This window comes from Balaenoptera acutorostrata, chromosome 4, assembly GCF_949987535.1.
Source record: "Balaenoptera acutorostrata chromosome 4, mBalAcu1.1, whole genome shotgun sequence".
Taxonomy (NCBI): domain Eukaryota; kingdom Metazoa; phylum Chordata; class Mammalia; order Artiodactyla; family Balaenopteridae; genus Balaenoptera; species Balaenoptera acutorostrata.
Window position 1 is genome coordinate 94,768,973 of NC_080067.1, and position 22,322 is coordinate 94,791,294.

At 35.9% G+C, this 22,322-nt stretch overlaps 1 pseudogene; it reads left to right on the forward strand.

The window, feature by feature from the left end:
* Positions 1-1,268: 1,268 nt before the first annotated feature.
* Positions 1,269-22,322, forward strand: part of LOC103010711 (inosine-5'-monophosphate dehydrogenase 1-like) — a 103,972-nt pseudogene continuing 82,918 nt past the window's right edge.

The following is a 22,322-nucleotide window of genomic DNA, read 5'->3' on the forward strand; positions in this document are numbered from 1 at the left end:
GATGACATATACACAGTACTATATATAAAATAGATAACTGATAAGAACCTGCTGTATAGCACAGTGAACTCTACTCAATACTGTTTAATGGCCTATATGGGAAAAGAATCTAAAAAAAGAGTGGATATATGTATCTGTATAACATTCACTTCACTGTACACCTGAAACTAACACAACATTGTAAATCAACTGTACTCCAATAAAAATTTTTTTAAAATTATAACCAACTGTATAGCACAGGGAACTATATTCAATATTCTGAGATAGACCATAATGGGAAAGAATATTAAAAACAGAATGTATATATATGTATAGCTGAATCACCTTACCATAGAGCAGAAATTAACACATTGTAAATCCACTATACTTCAATAAAAATTATAACCAAAAAAAGATACAAATGATACAGTTATATACATATATATATGTATATAACTGAATCACTTTGCTGTACATCTGAAACTAATACAACACTGTGAATTAACTATACTTCAATTAAAAAATGGTTAAAAAATCAAACAAAAAAAATCATTATTTAAGAAAAGTACCTGTTTCCTTACCTAAAAAAAAAAGTAGATAAGGAAGATGGGAAGATGTCCACAGCATATTGCTAAGTGTGAAAGCAAGGTTCAGAGCCATGCTACTGCTAGTAATAGCAAACTCATAAAGCATTTATTTGTGGCAGATACTCTTCTAAATCCTTTTTTGTAATAATTCATTTATTCTTGCTAATATTCATGTAAGGTGGCATTATTACTTTACACTTTTGCAGACAAAGGAACTGAGGCCTGTCTCAGTCATACAGCTAATAACTTGTGGATGAGGGTTGCTTCATCCAGCAGTCAGGTCCTAGTCTGCGCTCTTAACTGCTAACTTGACTGCAAGATCCTACTTGCATAAAATAACTGTGCCTGTAAGGGCAGATGTATGTAGATTAGGGAAGGAGAGTGAAATATGGAAAAGGCACTGTTGAAAGGGAATTTTATTCTTTCATGTAAATACTACGATCTTGTTTGAATTTTTACAGCAATCAGTCCTGTGTCAGTTAGGAAGCATATGCTGAGAAGCCAGAAATGCAAGTGGTTTATTGGGAGGTAACACTTATGAACGATAAAGCGGAAGCAAGACTGGGCAGGGAGAGCCTCAGACTATCAAATAGATGGGCTTAAATCTAAGCCAACAGTGGAGAGCTCTGAAGCGAAGACTGCCTACTCAGTCTCATGTTGAGTAGAAATGGCCAAGCCCTGGTAGTCCCATCATGTTCGGTCATGGGCTGTGGACCACTTGGAAAAGTGAGCCCTCAGCTTGAAAAAAAGCCCAAAAGGATCCTGAAGGCACTGCAGAGAAAGGCTGTCAACTGCCAGCACTGTGGAGCAGAACAAGCTCTCTCTTTAAAGAGATCCGAACAGCTCTCCTCCTTGGCTGCCACACCACCAAATGGGAAGAATACATTTTCTTACAAAGTTCGTAAGTGTACAGTGTTTCCCAGAACTGCTTGGGAGACAAATGGAAGACGTGCAATGATGATAAAGCATTGCAGACCTCAGTGAAATAGAAATAAGCAAAGATACCCATTAGACAAACTACTCCAACTATTGATAAGAAGGTTTGGAGGAATATCCATTTCTTTAGTATGTTTTTTTCCACCCTGTGGAGAAGAAAAAACAAGTGCCCAAGTATACTGAACCTTCTCCAAAAGAAACTGCTTCTTTATACCTGCCCAGTGTGGAAGACAATTCAACCACTCCCTCTAAACACATTCTCCTCAAGAAGGTCTTACACTCTGTTTGATAATACTATGTGAGACAGAACTCCTATACTAGTATTCAGTTATTATTATATTTATTATTGTTGTCGTTGTTGTTACAGCATTTAGCAGGTTCCATGCAAGGCAGAACAAGTCGAGGTGGAATCTGAAGTCATCAATGCAAAAGATTCCACTTTTATTTTCAAATTCAATTGAGTGAGATATGTAAGTAAACATGCTCAAAAAGGGAAATACATTTGTTATCCCTAATACTTTCCCAATCAAGGAAAAGGGAATAAATCTCCAGAATACTGAGTGAAAAGGACATGGTGAAATATCTTGGTCGGTCTCTCCTGCCAAGTAAAGAGGTCTCCAAGTATAGAGGTTGCATTACTGAGCCATATGAATAATTAAGCAAGCACTTGCCACCTGCAGGAAACAGAAAATGAAGGATAATATCAAGTACCTCTCAACTCTAACTGCAAAAAAAAAAATCATTTTCCCTGGAAATCAGTGGTTCCAACCTGATAAAACTGACACAAAATTATTAATTCCCTATATTTTACAAATTGAGACATAGCGCTTTTCAAAAGTTTATCTGCTCATCTTTGATGGTTATACATTCTTCCCTATGTTCTCTCTTTTTTTTTTCCCTATGTTTTTCTCTTTTTTTTTCAATCATCAACTTCCTCAACACACACACACAACACACAACAATATTTTAAGCTTGTAGTATGATTATAGAAATAGATTGTGAATCAGAAGAACAAGGTTTGATACTCATATCTGCCACTGAGTATTCTGTCTTGTTAATTTTTCATTTAAATTAATTTTGACACAATTTTCTCAAATGCCCAAGTAATGACTAAAATATAAATATTCAAACAAAGATACACTTTCTGTATTCTGCCTCCAAAGTACCAGCCACAGTCTCTCTGTTCAAGTAGTGTTTCATCTATGAAAAAGCAAGAACAAACATAAAATCTATGGAAAAATACTAAGGAAAAGGAAAACATCCAATTAGGAATTATGAGCCCATTGCCTGTATATATGCGATGGCTATAGCCAGACAGCAGTTCGAAATACCTGCTTAAGATGAATCTGATTGTGCACACATCAAAAGACAAAGCAAAAATTCAAGACTGTGACTCAGATAACATTTAAAACTAAGTACCCTTCACTGAGCTTTTTGCTGTGTCTCAGATTCTGTACTAAGACTTTACTGACATTATTCCATTTAAATAACAATGTTAAGAGGTAGATATTAAAATCCCCATTCTAGAGATGAGAAAAATCAAAACTTAAAGGAGTAAATACCTTACACAGTAAAAGTTCCAGAATTCAAAGCAGCTTTGTTTTATTCCTAAACCTTTACTACAGTGACTCCATATAAAACAAAGGAACACTGTCATTGGCCCGCAAACATTCATGTGCATCAAAATCACCTAAAAGACCTGTTAAAACAGACTGCTGAGCCCACCCTCAAAGTTTCTGATTCCGTAGGTGGTACAGCTGGAGTATTTGCATTTCTACCCAGTTCCTAGAAGATACTGATGCTGTTAGTCTAGACACTACATTTTGAGATGCACTGTTCTAAACCAATGGTTTCCAGACCTCTAGATTTCAGATAGCAAAAAATAAAATTTAATAAAGTTTGACAGATCACCAAACTTTACTATACTAAGTTGCTACATAAATACACACACCAAAACAAAACAAAACAAAAACCTACATTCTAGTATCTCTATAATTTTTTTTTAATTAAGACATAATTTACATATTGGAAAATTGACACTGCAAGTTTTGACAAACATATAGTCATGTAACAGCACTACAATCAAGATATAGAGGGCTTCTCTGGTGGCGCAGTGGTTGAGAATCTGCCTGCCAATGCAGGGGAAACGGGTTCGAGCCCTGGTCTGGGAAGATCCCACATGCCGCGGAGCAACTTGGCCCGTGAGCCACAACTACTGAGCCTGCGCGTCTGGAGCCTGTGCTCTGCAACAAGAGAGGCCACGATAGTGAGAGGCCCGCACACCGCGATGAAGAGTGGCCCCCGCTTGCCCCAACTAGAGAAAACCCTCGCACAGAAATGAAGACCCAACACAGCCATAAATAAATAAATAAATAAATAAATAAATAAATAAATAAAGGAATTCCTAAAAAAAAAAAAAAAAGATATAGAAGTTTCTTCATTCCAAAGAATACCCCTGTGCTTCATTGTAATAAACCCCTCTCCCACCCCCAGCCCCTGGCAACGACAGATACCTTTTCTGTTTCTATAGTTTTACCTTTTCCAGAATGTCATACAACTGGAATCATACAGTATGAAGCCATTTAAGTTTGGCTTCTCTTCCTTAGTATAATGAATTTGAGATTCATCTAGTTTGTTTTGTGTAATTTGTATACTGGTATACAGTCTAGGAATACAGGTATTCCCCTCATTTTGAAAGTTCGCTTTACACCTTTTCCCTATTACAAAAAAACCTACATTAGTATCTGTTTTTGTTAACCAAAAGAAATTCAAAAAAGAATTCTGCTTTTACAAAAAGAGGTGGAAAGCATATATAGTGTTCAGCGTTTGTCTTGCAGCAAGGCATTATAGAGGCGGCGTGTGCCCCGAGCAGGGAGTGGCCCTGCCAGGCTCCTCCCCCAGAACTACACACAGCATCTCTGCATCAAGCCGCTGTAGCTTTGTACTGTGTCTGTGAGCCTCTAAGCCTTATCTCAATTTATTTTGTGTATCCGTTAGTAAGATGTATCCTAAGGTAATTGCTTCTTCTCTTTATACTATTTTGACTGTCTTACAGAAGGTTCCATAGGAACTCTCTAGTTTCGAATAGCAGGAAAAGCTGTATTCCATTGTATGGATATGTCACAGTTTGTTTAGTCCCCAGTTGAAGAGTATTTGGGTTGTTTCTAGGTTAGAGCAATTACGATAAAAGCTGTTATAAACATTCACACACATGTTTTTATGTACGAATTAGGAATGGGATAGCTGAATGATATGGTAAGGGTAGTTTGAGCTATACAAGAAACTCCCGAACCGTTATCCAAGATGGTTGCATCATTTTACATTCCCACCAGCAATAGAGTTAGTTGTTCCACGTACTCACCAAGACTTAAGATTGTCAGTTGTTTTGTTTGTTTTTAACCTTAGCCATTCTAATAAGTGCATAATGAGATCTGACTGTAGTTATAATCTGTACTTCCCTAATGAATAATGATGTTGAGCATCTTTTTGTGTCTTCAAAACTTGTTCTTCTTTTTCAAAGTTGTTTGTCTATTCTAGTTCTTTTGTTTTTCTAGAATCAGCTTGTTAATTTCTATTAAAGGTCCTGCAGGGATTCTGAATGTCATTAAACTGACTCTAATGATCAATTAAGGTATGAACAAAATTGGTTCTCCCAGCCCACAAATATGGCATAGCTCTCCTTGATTTCTTTCATCAGTATTTTTTTCTTCTCAGCATGCAGATCTTGAACATATTTTGTAAAATCTATACCTAAATGTTCCATTTTTTGGTGCTATTGTAATGATACTTCTAAAATTTCAATTTGTAATTTTTCATTGCTAGTATATCAATAATTTAATTTTCAAAGATGTTTTAGTGCTGAAAGTGAGAAAGGTGTACAGTAGTGTCAATAAATATTTTTGGTTTAGTGAATAAATTAATAAGAAAGTAAAATGAGGGAAAAACACAATAAGGAGCTTCAGGTTCTAGACAATGGGGTAAACCTAAGGACCAAGAGGTCTAAATTCCATCCTGATGTCATTCAGCTATCCTCTGGAGCTTCTCTCATGCTTCCTAGACCTTCAGATATGTGCCTCCTTCTTGACAGTCAGGTCTCAAATTACATGCAACTCAGCCCAATCTCAGCCCCACCCCTTATCATTTTCTGTCAATCCACCCTGTTTTTGTTTTTTCCTAACCCTTTTTATTGCTTGACCTTTGCTTTTTATTGACGTACTTGAATATTTTTGGTCTTCCCTCATTACTTTTGTTTACTGCTATATCAAAGTACTAAGAATGATGTCTGACACATAGAAGGCATCAGGGTGTGTTTATTGAATAAAAGAAGGAACGAAGGCTTAGATACAAGAATGAGCTGCAAAAATAACCATTTTTAAACATAACAAAAAAATAAAATGCACTTAAAAGAGCAAAAAAAAAAAATCAAGTACTAGAAATAATTTTTTTAAGTGTACAAGACCTTCATGGAAGAAATAGAAAATATTTATTGCAGAACATAAAAGAAGTCCTGAATAAACACCATATTTATGATTGAGAAACTCAAAGTCACAAACTATATTAATTTTCCCTAAATAAAATTATAAATGCATGTGCTTCCCAAGTCACCAGAGTGAGGGGAGTGAGGTAAGTGAGGGCCTTCACAAGAGTGCAAAATTTAAAAGGACACCAAAAAACTCAGTAGTCAAGATCAATAATATTTTAATGCAATGTTTCTTAAAAATCAAAATTAATCAAAAAATTATAATTAACAAAGTGTACAAATTTTCAAGAAAGGATGAAAGACAGGATCAGCCTTCACTTTCCATTTTGCCTCTGCCTCCAATACAGCTTGACATTGGAACTATTACTGATATGATCTTTATTTTAAAAATTTAATATTTTGTTATCAGGTACTTTTAGCATTAATTTTTATTTCTAAAATATTATTTATCTTGATTATTGAGCTTTTTGGGAACCCCCTTATATTTTGCTCTTTAGATAAATGCATCACTTGACTCACCCTAGTTTTGACTAAAAAAAATTCTATGAAAATTACATAGGATTTTTATTTATCAAACTGATTCTGAAGTTTATATATAAGAATACAGATCTGAGAATAGTCAAAAGGCACCAATATCTAACTAGGTAATCCTTGGAAAACCTACTAATTTGTTATCATCACAGGTCAGGGCATAACCCTCATTCACCTCAGGAAGGACAGAGATGAGGCAGAGTAGCTGCAGAGTGTTGCCAAGAGAACTGGACAGGAGCAGCAGGGGCGAGAGAATGAATCTGAAGCAGCTTTTGCTAAAAGATGCCTCCAAGTGTCTATACAGAGCACACCTATGACCCAGAAAAGCACCCGGAAACAGAGTAACAGAGTGGATGGAGGACTTGGAGGGAGGGCCTGGAGTCCCCGTTCATAGGTGGTGTCAAGAAGACATGGGATATCTTTAAAACACTCCAGGTACAAAAATGTATGTTCAGGGAGCAGTTGAAAAGAATCACCAACCAGATTTACAGTACATGTCCCTCACCAATCTCCATGTATACACCTTGCTACGTGGTGGCTTTGGATGGCCCCTTGGATGTGACTCACTTTGATTTCTTGACTCCTACCCTGGATTCACCCCTGTTGCCATGATAGCTTGGGTCATGGGTTCATCCCTTTTGACTTTCAGACTTCCCCCGTCCCCCTGGCACCTTACCTGGCAATTATTACTCTGCCCACATCCTTAATCCCACCCCACCCCACCATCTCCCAATTGGCTTCCCAGTTATAATCTTCACCCATTCCTACTTCTAGTTCCTCATGAATAGTCACATGCAGGGCTGTGTGGTCCAAGGAGGAAGAACCAAATGTATTTTCCTATCCACGAAGTGAAGTATAAAAATCAATTAACAGAAAAAGAGAGACTCTTTTTATCATGGAAATTAAGCTACTACCAAAAAAAATTGATTAAAGCTGAACTAAAATTTTGGGGAAAAAAAGATAGAGCAATTTTATCTGCTGTTAAATTGAATACAAATTTTAAAAGGGATGCTGGGATACAGAATTTCTCCTGATTACTTTATCAGCACCTAATGCTAATACATTTCTGAGAGGCAACCATGTGCAGCAAGTATACAATTCATCACAAAACTGAACAAAGAGAAGTGTCTACAGTCAAAGAAGGATTTTTTTCCCCTCTCATTTGGCCCTCTCTAAAGCCTCCTGTAAACATGAGAAAGACAAGCTGACTATGCCTTTTCTACCATCAGACGAAACCCCCTGGTTTTCTGAAGTGTAGCAGCATCTCTGTCTTAACAAAACAAAGCTCTTACGGTGTGAAATTGAAGCCAGGTCAGTGAAAACTGACATGGTTAGCACACTCATTACTGCCCACATCTGGAAACAACACGGTAAAAAAGGACATTCGCTGAGGCCAACTAACCCTCTCAGCAGTACACATTTCCTATCTTCCCCAAAGCATTAATAATCTCATTTATCACTTATTAGACATTTATTTCTGGTAGATTCCTTTCTAATTAAATTCACCTTACCAAACCAGTAGTAGTTTAAGAAATGCAAGTTATATAATGAGTGCAGTTACAAAGATAGTGTCCAGAGAAATTTATTTTTCTAGTGTTAATTTTTGGCTTGACATAAATTGCTAGCACAAGCCCTATAATAGTGCCACACCTAGACATGCTGGATGCTTTATGATGCCTTATTTGTGATGTCCTGAATACATTCTGGAGCTTATTATATTTTTCCCTATTTCTGACCCCCCAAAGATGGATTTTTATGTATTTTCCTCTTTGTACTGTTTCATTTGCTTGATATTATCAACAGGAAAACGAGACTGCATTCTATAGGTCACTGTTTCCTTTATTTCTTATAATCCATTCAAGGCAGATTACCCATATATTTTCAATTAGTAATACCAGAATCACAGGGCAAGAGGTAACATTGTTTATGTAGCAACTGCGCTGGGAATACTAACAAGCTTGGCACATCAATCATGGCCACATCCTGTAATTCCAAAGTTCACCTTGAAATTTGCATTGCATTTTGTCATTCCTTTTAAATGTGTGTCTTTGTCAAAGCAAGCGATGCAACTTTTTATTTCATTCTATTAGTAATCCTTAAAAACCAGAAATTAAAGTCAATGCCAAACCATAGCTTTATCAGTATGCTAAATTTCCCAGTGACATAACATATTTTTGGCTCAAAACATTTTTCTTTCTTAATTTCTTTGTTTTTACTAATGCATCCTAAAATTGCATGCAGATACACTTTCTTAAAAAAGGTGCAAAAACTAGTCTCCCGGAAAGCATAGAATAATATTTTTGCTCTTTTATTGGATTCGCATTGACTAAGTAACCATGGTAGCTCCAAACTGTGACGGGTGGTGGATAGAGCAATCTTCCGTAAGAGTTTTAAATATTATTCAAATTTGGCAATATGACACAGATTTACTATCACAAATATGTAATTTTCAATTCAATTTAACTTCTGTCTTATAAATTCCATGCCTTACCAGATTAAATTAGCAACTTCGTACAGATTCTCATTCTTTTTTAGAACTTAAAGTTACAAATTCCTTTTCGTTTATAGTAAGGCAGATCAAATTTTCACAGATTATGGAGATAGTAATATGAGATTACTACATCCTATAGTGAAATATTCAAATATTATGAATACCTACTATGTGTTATGCTCAGTCCTAGGTATTGGAGCACACCACTTATAAACTAGACAAAAATCCTTCTTTTAAGACATTATAGTTTAGTTGAATGGGGGCAGAAACCAATAAATAACATTTAACATACAGTGTGTTGTAAGGGGTTAAGTGCTATGAAAAAAATAAATCAGGAATAGGGTCTACAGGAAGCAGGACTTGTTGCATTTTTAAATAGGCCAGAGTAAGAATTACTGAGACAATACTTTTATGTTAAAACCTGTAGAATGCACGGAAGAAGCCACGCATATCTCTGACGGGAAAGCACAGAGAACAGCAGGGCAATGGCTGTGAAGAGTATTTGGCAAGTTTGAGTACTAGCAAGTATGTCGAGGGGATTGGAACAGAATAAATAAAAAGAGAAGTAGTAGAAAGGAAAGTCAGAGATAAAAGGAGGAAGTGGTGGGCTTCTGTTATGACTCATCCTGTTCTATACGGTGACACCCTCTGTAGTTGTGCACTTGTTCAGGGCAACTAACTCCTGGTGAGCTGGATTACACAGGGCTTGGTGGGTCCCAACATGACTTTGACTTTTACTCTGAGTAAAAGGAAAAGACACTGGAAGATTTTGAGCCACATAGCAAAATGCTCAGACTTAAAATTTAGTAGGATTACACTGGCTGCCTAATTTCGTTTCTTAAAAATAAACAAAAAAGGGACTACAGAGGAAACTGGGAATCTTAATAGGAAGTTGTCGAAATAATCCAGGCAAGAGATGGTGATGGCTTAGATGAGAGGAATAGAAATGGAGGCTGTGAGAAGATACTGGAACCTGATTATACTTTTCAAGATTTGCTGGTAGATTGACTAGAAGACAAGAGATAAACAGAAGAGGGAGGGATGGCTCCAAGATCTTTGGCCTGAGAACTAGAAGAGCAAGACTGTTGTTGACTGAAGTGGGAAAGATTGCCAGAAGAATGAGTTTCAAGGTGGAAACCTCTGAGCTCTTTTCAGACATATCAAGATGAGATGCCTATTAGGCATCCAAGTGAAGATGTAAAATAGACATCTGGACAATGATCTGGAATTAAGAAGTCTGGAGTGAAAACATACATTTTAGAGAATACATTTATAAGAGAGAAGTTATTTAAGCCATAAGACTAGATAAAATTACCAAACGCGTACTGAATGCACCGGTACAGGATTCAGAGGACCTGAGTTTTGGTTTCAGCTATGTGGTTTTGGACATCACTGAATTTCACTGTGGCTCTAGTTTCACATAGGTAAAATAAGAAGATTATTACCGCTTCTACATCATAAATGTATTGTGAAAAACAAATAAGATAGTATCTTCAAGTAAAACAAGTTAGAAAACATAAGTAATTATCTGAATAATTCAGGAATGCAAATATTTTAAGATAAAAATAAAGATAATTATATTAGTTTTTAAGTTATTGTCTGTTAGGTTCAAATCCAACTTCTATACTCTGCTTTCTCATTCTGCGGCAGAACTCTGCAAATCATACTTCCGCAAATGGGAGGTATTAGAGGAAGACCTCAAAAATGGAGGATAAACAAGGGGCCTATCTTTTCCCATTTGCTCATTTTTGGCTTCTTGTGCGCCTCTTGTTTCTCTCAGCATCACCCCAGGCTTGCTTCTTCAGCCAAGCAACAGTGATTTGTTTCCGTAGCCTCAGTTGAATCTATTTTGCAGTGTTACCAACACTTGCAGAATCTGCCTATTATGTGCCCTCAGAGACCCTGGAAGAGCCAGCCATCATTCCCCTCCTCGCTGGGCTGAGTCCCAGCCTCATAAACCCCTCCTCTGAGCTTAGAGACATCAGCACCATCTGACAAGCCCCTCCAACTGTGAGGCCAGGATTTCAATTTGACGGAGTCCCTTCTAAAATCATCCAAGTTTTAATCATTCTATCTTCTTTCCTTTCTTCTTCCAAAACTAGGAATGGTAGCTACTGCTTGCAATTGCTATTTCCATGATACCATCATGTTCTTTTTTTTTGTCTTTTCTCAGTTCTAAATATCTAGTCAACAATTCTTTACGTTGAATTTCCTCCATTAAAGTAACTTGTACGGTTTCTATCTCCTAATGAATCTTGACTGCCACAATGCTATGGAGCCATTGGCATGAAGAGTGGATCTAAAATATTTTCAATAAAAACCTCACACAAAGGAAACACTTTTGAAGAATTGCAACTTATAATAGATCCTTAAAAATAAAATGCGTATCCTTCATGAAAACCTAATAAAATAAGATAAAATAATTTTTAGAAATAAATCCACAAGGACAAAGTAATCAGGAGAAGAGATGCTAAACAGAAAATTTTGAAAAATTGGAAGCAGATGGAAAAATGACAACTGACCTAGAAAACCTGAGAATACTAAAACCTAAGCCCCAAGGGAAGAAAAAGCACAGAAGCAAGCCAATTTTCACATTAGAACCAAAGAAATATTTCAGCAACTAGAGGCATGGGTACTTCTGAGCAATGAGTTCCCTGTGTTTTTTTTTTTTCCTCTCCTCATATATCCCAGACTGGGTGCTGAAGCAGCAGGCAACCTAGAAATAACAACAGGCACAGACAAATAATTCCCTTAAGGAAAGCCTTCCCAGCCAAAGATTCAGAAAAGGGGTAAACTATCAAGATTTTTTAAAATTACATAATAACCACTCTACTCCAGCCAGAAATATAGAAAAATGGTGACCCCTATCCACAGCTCTGCCATCAAAAGTCAAGTGAGGAAACTAAAATTCTAGCCTCACCAGGCTGTAATAAGTCACCCCAATTCTTCTGCCAGGGAGGTTCCAATGAAGGCTAAGAAAGGATACGGGACTTTTATCCCTAGTGAATGGTAGTAAGGTGTCCCTCCCTGTGGGATCAATGGAGACCATGTGGGAAACCTGGTCTTCCACCCCCACCCATAGGTATTGACGTCCCTCTCATTTCCTGCTGAGTTGGTATCAGATAAGGCCTAGTAGAGAGTCAGGTCTTTTGCCAACACCCAGTAGTAACAAGGCACCAGCCCCCAACAGTGTCAGGGAGGCCATGTGGGGAGTAATGAGGCACCCCTCCCCTCCCAGCCAGACTGCTATTAGTGGATGCACAATAGAGAGCCTCGACTCCCACCCTTACCCAGCAGCAACAAAGCACCTCTCTACCACCAGTGTCAATGGAAGTCAAGTGAGGAACCTGGACTTTTAACACCACGTGACACTATGAGGTGATATCCCTCTTTCCTCATTGGAATGGTGTCACAGGATGCCTGCTATACTAAAAATTTAAATAAGATCCAAAATTTCACAATGTAATAACCAAAATGTCCAGGATTCAATAAAAAAAAATCACTCATCATACAAAAACTAGGAAATTCTCAACTAGAATGAGAAAAAACAATCAACAGATGCCAACATTGAGACACAGGTGTTAGAACTACCTGACAAGAATTTTAAAGTATCCTTAATAAAAATGCCTCAATAACTGTGAACAGACATGGAAAATATAAAGAAGGTCCGAATGCATTTTTAGAACTAAAAAATAAAATAAAAATTTTAAAACTCAATGAAGTGGCTCAAAAGCAGAATGGAGAGAACAGAGGAAAGAATTAGTGAACTGGAAGTTAGAACAACAGAAATTAACCAATCTGAACAACAGAGAGACAATAAACTAAAAAAAAAATAACAAGGACTTATGGGACTTTAACAAAAGCTCTAACATTCTTCTCACAGGGATCCTGGAAGGAGAGAAGGAAAGTGGTACGGTTGAAAAGTATTCAAAGAAATAATTGCGGAAAATTTCTCAAATTGGTAAACAACAACAACAAAAGCTTACAAATTCAAGAAGTTAAGCAGACATGAAACAAAATAAGCCCAAAGAAATCTACACCTAAGCACATCATAGTCAAACTGTGAAAGCTAAAAACAAGAAATCTTGGCAGCAAGAGGAGAGAAATGACACCTTACCTATAGGGGAAAAAATTCACATAAGACCAGATTTCTCATCAGAAACCATGGAGGCCAGAAGGAAGTGGTACACTATTTTTCAAGTGCTGAAATAAAAGGACTTCAAACCCAGAGTTCTTTATCTAGCAAAAATACCCTTCAGTAATGAATGGGAGAAATATTCTCAGATGAAGAAAAACTAAGAGAATTTGTCATCAGCTGAACACCTTAAAATACTGGTTAAATGAATTTCTCTGAACAGAAAGGAATTGATAAAGCAAGAAGTCTTGGAACATCAGAAAGAAAGAAAGAACAACAGAAAAAGAAAAATTATGGGTGAATATGATAGATTTTTCTCATCCTCTTGAATCTTCAAAGTTATGTTTAATAGTTGAAGCAAAAATCATAATACTGTCTGATGTATTATAAGCCAGTCTAAATGTATTAGAAAATATGTAAGGCAATTATATTATACATGGATGAGGGTAACAGGACATAAAGAGAGGTAAGATTTCTATAGTTCAATTGAACACCAGTAGACTGTGATAAATTATGTATATGTAATGTAATATCTTGAGAAACCACTAAAAAGCTATACAAAGAGATACTCTAAGAATAAAATACATGGATAAATCAAAATGGATTTCTAAAATATGCCCAAGTAACCTATATAAAGCTAGGAAAAAGAAAATGGAGAAGTGAGAAACAGAAAGAACAAAGAGAAACAAAAACAAAACAGCAGACATAAGCTTTAACTTACTACTAATTACATTAAATGTAAATGATCTAAATATACAAATCAAAAGACAGAGTTTGGCATACCCAATTATATGCTGTCTACAAGAAACTTCAAACATAACAATATAAGTAGATAAATAGAAAGAAAGAAAGATATGTCATGCAAACATGAATCAAAAGAAAGCAGGAATAGTTCTAAAAACATCATATAAACTTGACTTCACAGCAAAGAAAATTACCAAGGATAGAGAAAGACATTACATCATAATAAAAGGGTAAATCCACAAAGAAGACATAGAAATCCTAATTGTGTATGCATCAGACAACAGAGTCTCAAAATACATGAAGTAAAAACTGATAGAACTGAAAGGAAAAATAAACAAATCCACATTTATACTTGGGGATGTCAACACTCCTCTCTCAGCAAATGATAGTATTAATAGACAGAAAATTGGCAAGGGTAAAAATGAATTTAACAACATCATCAACCAACAGGTTCTAATCAACATGCAGAGAGCAGTCCATCCAGCAATAGAAGAATATACATTCTTTTCAAGCTTGCACAGAACGAATACCAAGATAAACCATATGCTGGGCCATAAAACATTAAAATCATACAGAATGTGTTCACTGGCAATAGTGGAATCTAACTAAAAGTCAATAACTAAAAGATAACAGGAAAATCACCAAATGCTTGAAATCTAAGCAACATGCTTCTAAGTAGCCCAAGGGTCAAAGAGGAAATCTCAAAGGAAATTTAAAAATACATTGAATTGAATGAAAATGAAAATACAACATACTAAAATTTGTGTGACACAACTAAAGCAATGCTGTTAGACAAACATATAGCATTAAATAATTACATTAGAAAAGAGGAAAGTTCTCAAATCAATAGTACAGTTTCCTACTTCAAGAACCTAAAAAAAGAAGAGCAAAATAAATGCAAAGCAAACGGAAGGTAATAATAAATATAAGAGCAGAAATAAATGAAATTGAAAACAGAACAACTAAAGAAATCAGTGGAACTGAAAGCTGGTTCTTTGAAATGACCTTCAAAAATTATACCCTCTAGCAAGAGTGTCAAAGAAAAAAAAGAGAGAGAGAAGATACAAATTAGCAATATCAGGAAGGAAACAGACCCTGCAGACATCAAAAGGATAATAAGGGACTACTATGAACAACTATCCATGCATAAACTGGACAATTTAGAAGAAATGGACCAATTCCTTGAAAAACATAATCTACCACAATTCACGCAAATTGAAGTTAATAATTTGAATATCCCCATAACTGTCAAAGAAATTGAAATCAATAATTTTAAAACTCCCCAAAAGGACACATCCAGGTCCAGATGGCTTCACTGGAGAGTTCTACCAAATGTTAAAAGAAAAGTTAACACTAATTCTACACATTTTCTTCTAGAAAATAATTGAGAAGGCAACTTGTCCCCATCATTCTGTGGAGGCAGTATTATCCTGATTCCAAAGACAATACAGAAAATGAAAGCTGCAGACCAATATTCCTCATTAAATAGCCACAAACAAAACTTTAACAAAATATTAGCAAATACGTTTTCAGCAATAAATTTTAGAAATTATGTACCATGGCCATATGATATGATTACTCTAAGGAGGCAAGACTGGTTCAATATTAGAAAATGAATCAATGTAATCCACTGTATTAACAGCCTAAAAAGAAAAATTTCATGATCACATTAATTGATGCAGAAAAGGCAGTTGGCAACACTCAATACTCATTTAAACTAAAAAGTCTCAGAAAACTAGACATAGAGAGAACTTTCTCTACTTGATGACAATAGTCTACAAAAAGCTTCCAGCTAACATCATATTTAATAGTAAAAGACTGAAAGCTTTCCCCTAAGATCACAAGGCAAGGATGTCTGCTCTCATCACTCTATTCAGCATAGTTCTGAAAGTTTTAGCTAGCACATTAAAGCAAGTAAAGGGAGGAAAAGGCATACAGATCAGAAAGAAAGAAGTAAAATTTTCCCTGTTTGCAGATGACATGATCATCTATATAGGAAACTCAAAGAAATTTATTAAACTGCTTAGTGAGTTCAGCAAGGTCACAGGATATAAGATCAACATACAAAAGTCAGTTGTATTTGTATATATTAGCAATGAACACAAGACACCAAAATCTAAAATGGAATACATCTATAATCACTAGAAAAAAGAAAAGAAATGTTTTGATGTACACTTAACTATACACACACAGAGTCTGTATGCTGATAATCACAAAATGCTGATGAAAGAAGACCTAAGTAAGTGGGGAGACATACTGTGTCACGGATTGGAAGACAACATATAGAGATGTCCAGATTGATTAAAGTTTATCATAATCACTATCAAAGTCCCAGCAAGATTTTTTGAATATATAGACAAGACTATTCTAAAATATGTGGAATGGCAAAGGAACTTGGATATCTAAAATGATTTTTAAAAATAATAGAATGGGAAGAATTATTCTATCTCACTTCAAAGTTTATTCTATAGCCAAAGTAATCAAGACTGTGTGGTACTGACAGATGGATAGACACACAGATCAATGGAATGTCATAGAGAACATAGTGATAGACCCACACAAGTCAGCCAATTAATTTTCTACAAAGTGCAAAAGAAATTCAATGGAAGATGTATAATATTATGGTACTGAAGTAAATGGACAGCCATAGGTAAAAGAATCAACCTTAATCTAGACCTCACACCTTATATAAAAATCTGAAAGATCATAGCTTTAAATGTAAAACATAAAACTATAAAAATACAAAGATAAAATAGGAGAAGATCTTTAGGATCTAAGGCTTGGTAAAGAGTCCTCAGACATGACACCAAAAATGTGATCCACAAAAGGAAAAACTTGATAAACTGGACTTCATCAAAGTTAAAACAGAGGGACTTCCCTGGTGGCACAGTGGTTAAGAATCTGCCTGCCAATACAGGGGACACAGGTTCAATCCCTGGTCCGGGAAGATCCCACATACCATGGAACAACTAAGCCCGTGCGCCACAGCTACTGAGCCCGAGTGCCACAACTACCGAAGCCCATGTGCCCTAGAGCCCGTGCGCCATAACCACTGAGCCTGCACTCTCTAGGGCCCACGTGCCACAACTACTGAGCCTGCATGCTGCAACTACTGAAGCCCACGCACCTAGAGCCCATGTTCTGCAACAAGAGAAGCCACAGCAATGAGGAACCTGTGCACCGCAAGGAAGAGTAGCCCCCGCTCGCCACAACTAGAGAAAGCCCACACGCAGCAACAAAGACTCAACGCAGCCCCCCAAAAAAAATTTTTTTTAAAAAGTTAAAAAAGAAAGTTTGCTCTGTGAGAGACTCTGATAAGAGGATGAAAAAACAAGCTACAGAATAGGAGAAAATATTTGCAAACCATATATTTGACAAAGGACTTAAATCTAGAATGTATAAAGAACTCTCAAAAGTCACCAGTTAGGGCTTCCCTGGTAGTCCAGTGGTTAAGACTCCGCGCTTCCACTGCAGGGCGTGGGTTCAATCCCTGATCGGGGAACTAAGATCCCGCATGCTGTGCGGCCAAACTAAGATTTAAAAAAAAAACAAAACTCACCAGTTAAAAAATCCAATTAAAAATTGGGCAAAAGACATAAAGAGACATTCCACCAAAGAGAATCTATAATGGCAAATGTAATACTACTTTAATTAAACTCCTTTGTATGGGATATAGGGAGAAAAGAGAAATACAGGGTGTTTCCCACCACTATCCAACTCCAAAACATGGGCAGTACAATTAAAATAGCAACAATATAATTTATGTGTACTTACATCCCTCAGCATCCTTCCAACCCCAGAACATAGTCTAAAAAATTGCAATCCAGTTTTAGTTAATCAACACATCAAACTTGGGAAAGTGAATTAAGTATCTTTATGCCTACTACAAGTAAGACATACATAGTGCTAGGTGCTTTCTAATTTACTATTCATTTAAACTTCCAAACAACCTTGTGAGACAGATATTATCCTCCTCATACAAATGAAAAAATGAAAGTTCTGGAAGTCTATGATAACTTGTAAGTCCATAAAGTTAGTTAAATAATGAATTCTGAACATGTTAGATTCTGTACAAATTATTTCATTTCTATTTATAATAGGAGATGACAGTACAATGTAATTTTAAAACACAATACTAGAGATTTCCACTTTGGGCCAAGATGAAGTAATAAGGATTGCATTTATCCTCTCACCTGAAATAACTTTAAAAAGTATACACAAAATGTGAAACGACCCACACTAAGATACTGGATGTCAGTCAGTGAAGAGGCCATGACACAAGGAGAACAAACTTAGAGCCAGAGCCAAGTGGTCTCCCTGAATTGGAGTGATGAGGCTGGGAGAAAAGGAGGCCAAGGAAACCAGAGTTTGCAAGGGAAAGTGTTAGAAAAAAGAGAGTTGAACAAAGAAACACTCGGAAAATCTGCAGTCTCTCTCAGTTAATCAGTTAAGTACTAATTAGCACATGCATGTGAAGAAACTAATCAAGGCTGGGGAAAGAGCACCCAAGGGATTAGAGAAGGAATGAGCAAACTGCAGCCAGTAAGCCAACCATCTGTTTTTGTAAATAAAGTTTTATTGGAACAAAGTCACACCTATCATTCACAGGTTGCATATGACTACTTCGTGCTAAACTACCAGAGTTGAGTAGATGCAATAGAACCTGTATGTCTCACAAGCCTAAAATATTTACTATCTAGTCCTTAACGAAAAAGTTTGCCGACCCCTGCATTGAAATGACCAATCCTACAAACCAGAACTGGAACTATTGTAAGGCAAGCATGGTGTCCAGGACACAAAACTTTAGGAGGCACTCAGTCTCAGGTGCAGGACCTGGCTGGTCCTCTGCACTTGGATGAGCCTCAGAGAGACTACCACCTAAATTTTTTACCCTTGATAACTTCCTCACTTCACCCTAGTTCCAGCTTTCTTCCATACAGGGCTAGGAAGATAGCAGTTCACACCAGCTACAGAGCAAAAGTTCATAATTCACAGGGCATTGGGTAGAGTAGTCAGAGCAATCTGGCCTTAGTACTGGAAAAAAATTAGCCACAGACTAGAAGTCTCTCTGGTTCCACCTAATAGAACTTAAAGGCAAGACTAAAATGGATTGAACTGCTTTCAAGTAACTTAACCAAGTCCCAGAACAAAGCTCAAGAGCATTTAAAAGAATATAAATATATCAAGCACCCAACAAGGTAAAATTTTAAATGCCTGGCATCCTATAAAAAATTACCAGGCATGCAAAGAAACAGAAAAACAGGCTCATGGTGAGGAGAGGAATCAATCAAGAAACTGCCCCAACCCTTGTACACTGTTGGTAGGAATGTAAATAGGTACAGCCACTGTGAAAAAACAGTATGGAGGCTTCTCAAAAAACTAAAAATAGAACTACCATATGACCCAGCAATTCCACTCCTGGGTATATATCTGAAAAAAACAAAAACACTAATTTGAAAAGATACATGCACCCCAGTGTTCATAGCAGCATTATTTACAATAGCCAGATATAGAAGCAACCTGAGTGTCCAGAGTGTCCATCAACAGATGAATGTATGAAGAAGATGTGGCATGTATGAAGAAGACACACATATACACAAGGAATACTACTCAGCCATAAAAAAGAACAAAATTTTGCCATTTACAGCAACATAGATGGACTTGGAGGGCAATAAGCTAAGTGAAATAACTCAGAGAAAGAGAAATACTGTATGATATCACTTATATATGGAATCTAGGAAGTACCACAAACTAGTAAATATAACAAAAAAGAAGCAGACTCACAGATATAGGGAATAAGCTAGTGGTTACCAGTGGGGAGAGGGAAGGAAGGAGGGGAGAAATAGGGAGTAGGGGATTAAGAGTTACAAATTATTAGGTATAAAATAAGCTACAAGAATGTATTGTACAACACAGGGAGTATAGCCAATATATTATAATACCTATAAATGGAGTATAACCTTTAAAAATTGCGAATCACTATATTGTACACCTGTAACATACAATACTGTACAGCAACTATACTTCAATAAAAAAGAGAAACTGTCCCAGAAATGACACAGAGGAGAGAATTAGTAGAAAAAGAATGTTAACAGCTATTTTAGTTGTATTTTGTACATTTAAGAATCTAGAGGAAAGACTGACTATATGAAGTGGAGGCACAGAAAGCCCCCCAGAGAGGCACAAATCTGACTTCTAGAGATGAAAAGACAATGTCTGAGAGGAAAACTGCATTGGATGTGGTTATGGGAAATGAAACATTGCAGAAGAAAATGATTACTGAACTCAAATACATGGCAATTAAAATTATCCATTATAAAACTCTGAGAAAATGTACTAAAAAAAAACAGAGAATTGATAAGCTGTGGTGCAATTTCAAGCAATGTGAAATATATGTAATTAGAGTCCCAAGAGAAGGAAAGAGAAAAGAGGAGAAAGGAGGAACTATAAACCCACAGATCCAAAAAAACTCAAACTCAAGCACACACAAAAAAAGAGAGAAACTACCTGAAAATACATCAAAATCAAATTCTTCTAAACTATTGATAAAAGAAAAAATATTTAAAACAGCCAGAGAAAAAAATACATGTTATGTATAGAGGCACACAACCTCTATTGACATCATATTCAATACTTGGATGACAGCACATTTCACATTGGAAACAATACAAAAATGACAGGGAAGCATTGAAAGAAAAAACGAAAAATGTCAACCTATAATTCTTTATCCAAGGAAACTATTTTTTCAAAAGCAAAAGCAAAATAAAGATCATTTCAGACACACAAAACGAAAAAGAATTCAGACGTGCATTACAAGAAATTAAAGCAGAAGGAACAAGATACCGGATAGAAATATGGATCTATACAAAAGCATGAAGCACACAGGAAATGATAACTACATGGGTAAATATAAAGACTCATTTATTTATTTACTTACTTATTTTAAACAGCCTCGCTCCACCGTGAGCCATGCACTCCGACTGACCTAAGGACTCTTTTACTATTAAAATCTCTGTAAAAGATCATTAAAGCTGAAGTGGCTATATTTTTTCAGACGAGGTTGATTTCAGAATAAAGAATATTAACAGAGACAAAAAAGGATTTCATACTGATATAGGGGTCAATTCATCAAGCAGATACATGATACTGAACCTTTATACAGCTAATAGAGAGCTTCAAAATGTATGAAATAAACACTGACAGATCTTCAAAGTAAAACAGACAAATCCATAATTATAGTTAAGTAATTTAAAAAAACCCTCACTCCATAGAGAAAGAAAAACATTAAGAATACAGGCCTACCTCAGAGATACTGTGGGTTTGGTTCCAGAGCACCACAATAAAGCTAGTAATTTCTTGGTTTCCTAATGCATATAAAAGTTATGTTCATATTATTCAGTAGTCTATCAAATGTGAAATAGCATTATGTATTTTAAAAATGCACATACCTAAATTAAAGCACTTTATTGCTAAAAAATGCTAACCACCATCAGACAAAGCAGTTTGCCACAAACTTTCAATTTGTAAAAACTGCAATATCTGTGAAGCACAATAAAACAAGATGTGCTTGTATACGAGACTTGCACATTACCAATCTAGTCGACTGAATTGACACTTATAGAACATTCCACTCAACAACTGCAGAATACACATTTTTTTCAAGTTCACTCAGAACACTTAACAACACAGACCATATTCTGGGCCATGAAACAAGTCTCAATACGTTTAAAAGCAATCAAATTACCACCACAGAATTATATTTGAAACCAGCCACATTAAGATACCTAAAAAAAAAAAAATCCCCAAATATGTAAAAGCTAAATAGTACACATAAATAATTCATAAATCAAATAAGAAATCAAAAGGGAAAATGGAAAGTATTTTGAACTGAATTAAGATAAAAATACAACATATCAAAGTTTTGGGGATGCAGCTAAAGCTGTAATTACAAGAAAGCTTAGAGCGCTATCTACTTTAACAGGAAAATATGTCCCAAATCAACAACCACAACTTTCACCATAGAAAACTAGAAAAAGAAGCACAAATGAAATCCAAATAAGCAGAAGGAAGAACAGAGTGGATATCAGTAAAATATAAATCAAAAAACTATGTAGTAAATCAATGAAAACAAATAAAGGCAATCAACAACATGTAAATACAACCTATAGCATGGGAGAAAATATTTTCAGACCATATATCTGATAAGGGATTGATATCCAAAATATATAAGGAACTCAAACAACTTAATAGACAAAAACCAAATAAACCAATTAAAAATTGGGCCAAGCACCTGAACAGATATTTCTCCAAAAAAACTCACAATTTCTAACAGGTGTATGAAAATACATTCAACATCACTAATTATCAGGGAAATGCAAATCAAAACCACAATGAGAAATCACCTCACACCTGTTAGGATGGCTATTATCAAAAAAACCA